Consider the following 3,898-nt stretch of genomic DNA (forward strand, 5'->3'; position numbering starts at 1 on the left):
GTTCCCATTCCACCTCTGTTTGTCTTTCTCTCTCCAAGTGTGTATCCTGTGGGCTTCAGTCACCAGCAGCTGTGCTTCTTCCCCTGTAACTTAAAGTTTTCAGAAGATGCTGAAGCTATGGGACATCTTATAAATTGTCCCCACTGTGGTACACCGCTCTAGGATACATGTGATTTGCTTGAGTGAGCTGAAATGCCCCCTCTTTCTCATCTCACTCTGACCCACTCCTAAACTTTTTCTCTAGTTCCCACATGAAGACTCTAGCACAGTTCTGAATCAGCCTCTGCAAAAGCTGGAGGAAAACGTCCTCATTTTTACAGAAGAGAAAACCAAGGCTTGGCAAAGTTAAATCGCTATTCTGCGCAGCATTGCCCGTGCCACAGATCTGTGTAGCATCGCCCATGCCACAGACCCGCTATTACTTCAATGCAGAGGACTTGTTCATTAAGTATACATCTTCTATTTTGTTAAAGAACAAAAAGGTCTGTCTGACATTCAACAATACAATCTGTCGCTCTGACCTATGGCAAGCCACCTACACAGACATCTCATCTCTAAATAAAATGTAAAAATTTCATCTGGAAAACAAAATAGTACCCAAGTATTGCATGATCCAAAGCAATTTAAAAAATAAATCCTAAATCTGGGCAAAGCAAGGTAGTAGAATCTAAAATGGAGGTGAATATTCTATAAATTCAGGAAAACGGTACTCTTAATTCATGTTTTACCATACCGATGTCCTATATTGGAAATAGGGTTTAACCAATGTGGGTGTCCAGCACACACTAAGGTAGCCTAAACGTGTATTTCTTTTTATCTCCTCTTGCTCTGAATCTTTTATTGTATGAGGAATTGAAGAATTATTTCTCCCAATCACCCACTAAAATGGCACAATTTTCCCCCTGTATATGTGTTCCTGTGTGTCTGTATGTGTACGTCTGTGCCTATGTGTCTCTGAGTGTGTCTGAGTATGTGTATGTGTGTATGTCTGTGTCTCTAAGTGTGTGTGTGTCTCTGAGTGTGTGTCTGTGTCTCTGGGTGTGTTTTGTGTGTCTGTGTCTCTGGGTGTGTTTTGTGTGTCTGTGTCTTTGGGTGTGTGGGGGGTCTGAATGTGTGTCTATGTGCTTCTATATCTTTGTCATTGAGTGTGTAGCATTGAAGACTGAATCAAAGACCTTTGTGAGTGCTGAGCAAGGGCTCCTCTACCACTGAGCCCCCATAAGGGGACTCCTTTAAGTAAAGTAGCCTGGGCTTCTCCCCATGAGACTTAGACTTGATGTACTTGAAAATAATACGTTTTTAAAAGCTCCAGAAAAGAAGGTAGGATGTGGGTACACACATTCTGTCAAGGAAAACAAACACTTCAAAGAACGAAGCATAAATCTCCAGTGTTAACATCTAATCCAAGTCGAGGCTTGTGCCCTGAAGCTCGATTCCACTTTGAAACAGAACTGAGCTATTTCTCGGCTTAAGGTTTTAATAAGTCTTTTACTAGCAGGGGTGGGGAGGGGGAAGCTGTAGGAATAAGTTAAAGTGAGAAAAGGAAGGAGAGAGAGAGCTAAGTTAACACTGGCAATCCACTTGCTGGTCTTAAAGTTGACTCCCACTGGGGATGCTGTGTTAAGTCTTCCCCCAGAAGCCTGCTAACCTATGGCATTGTGGCAGCCTGCCCAAGGCTTCAGAGAGCAGAGGGATTAGAGAAAGTGGATGAATGTTAAAGGTCAAGCTAGTGCTTCATCTGAGACTTGTTTAGGTTTTGCTTGGTTGACGCTTTTATCTGCTTTATATATTTATTTAAAGAATCCCTTCTATGTAAGGCTCAGCCAGACCATTCTGTCTGATCATGTCCTTGCCTGCACCAAGCACTCCTGGTCTTCCATCTCTTATTCTACTCTCTTCTTTCATATGTCACTCAAATGGGTCTGGCAAGCCCATAAATTTAAAAATGCTATGTGAAATCTCTGGCCATCCTGGAATTGTGTCTTGTCTAAATAACCTGGCCGTGGTTTGGGATGTCATCTTTTTTATTTTTACCTATAGCCCTATTTAAAAGACAAATTCATTACCATGGTGGATGAACAGGATCTTGGTTGATAAATTTTATGCTGTGAAAAGTTCGTTCTCCCAAAACTACTTTGGCATTGAGATAATTGTGTTTCTTAACACATCCAGGATGACTTATATTGTAATTAGCTGATGTGGCATTTAATGAGAATGGGGGAGGGGACTAGGTAGAATTAGACAAAGGTCAAGGACTTGTCAACCAATTCTAAGGCAGAGGGGAGGGTGTGAGTGTTGCACTGTAACTAATACGAGGGCGATTTATTAAATGCTCAAGTCCAGCAATAGCTCAGCTGAGGGTCAAGGTGGAATCAGGTTTCAGGGCACAACTCTAGTGCTTGGATTAGATATAAACACTGCAGAGTTATGGTTTCGTCTCTGAAAGGGTTTGTTTTTCTTGCCTCAGAAGTGCTCCAGGAAGATGACCCTGTCTCGATTTAGCTTTGGAATTCTAAAGAGCTTTGACTGTAGGACTCTGATTCTCACAAATTTCTTGGAGTGAGAAGAATTTAAGCTGCAAACGTATTAATCAAATTCCTAATATAGCACACAAAGAAAAAGACCAAAAAACCATACTGACTACAGGCTATCAAAATTTCAGTAAAGATATCAAATAAGAACTGAGATAATTTTCAAAGGGAGAATTCTGCTGCCAAAATGCTAAAGGAAGAATAATGAATTTCCAAGTTTTCAGATGCCAAACTTATAAAACCATTGTGATCTTCCAAGAAGCTTTTGCTCTGCTTGGTGAGAACTACAAAATTAGACTCCTTACTCCAGGAAGGAGGGCATGCCAGCTACTCACATCATGGACCTGAGTAACTATAATCTAGTATGTTCTTGCACAAAGCAGAGCAAAACCAGAGAGAAGAGGTGAGCTGAATAAGTAAGACCTCCTTTGACTAGAGTATTCTGTTAGATTCCATTGTCTTAATCTATGTTTTACAAGTGCAAAACAGAAAGAGAGAGAGAGAGAGAGAGAGAGAGAGAGAGAGAGAGAGAGAGAGAGAGAGAGAGAGAGAGAGAAGAATTATTGGTCATTAATTAAGGTCACTCGACACAGAGAGGGTGGAGTTTAGATTCACATACAGGGCATTTGTTCATACACAAACAAAGTCCAACACACCTATACAAATGCAGGTAAACAACCTGTCTGCTCACAAACTCATTTTATTTGGAGTAAGACATGTATGCTTGGAGAGCAGAGTATGTAGGTAGGTTTTGGCCTGAGTTCATCCTTAAGAGTTTTCTGCTCAGACACAGCTCTATTTTACTTGTTTCACCATCAGAATACAGTGCTTAAGAATACATTATTTTAATAAAATAATAGGTGGTTATTGTAAGAGTAAACTATAAAAGGCACTTGCTTAAAAACAATCTTCTAAAAGCATTTGGTAGATACAGTTCTTACATGCTTATATAACATGGGTAACCATAGATTGTCTTGTTGGTTCTTTTTGTTTGTTTGCTTGCTTGTTTTGGTTCTGCTTTGTTTTCCTTTTAATCAAAGAAGGAATATTGTGATAACATACTACCATTTTCAGCTCATAGCCATGTTGGTGATAATTTCTAAGTTAATTCATTTATTTTAACTCTCTTGTTCAATGATTCCATCAAATAGTAAAAGTAATTCAATAATTTTCCTTTAGTAAGATTTATTTTCTTACAGTCCTTCTTTCTCTTCTACAATGTTCCCTGAACCTTAGGTATAGGGTAGTTTTTAGATGTATCCATTAAAAATGGACTATACAACTCTTTATTTTTATTTGTTGTGATGTTCTATGCTGGTCTTCATCTGTTACAATATGAAGTTTCCTTGATGGAGGGTGAAAACTAA

This window comes from Mastomys coucha, unplaced genomic scaffold (assembly GCF_008632895.1).
Source record: "Mastomys coucha isolate ucsf_1 unplaced genomic scaffold, UCSF_Mcou_1 pScaffold22, whole genome shotgun sequence".
In the NCBI taxonomy this organism is placed as follows: domain Eukaryota; kingdom Metazoa; phylum Chordata; class Mammalia; order Rodentia; family Muridae; genus Mastomys; species Mastomys coucha.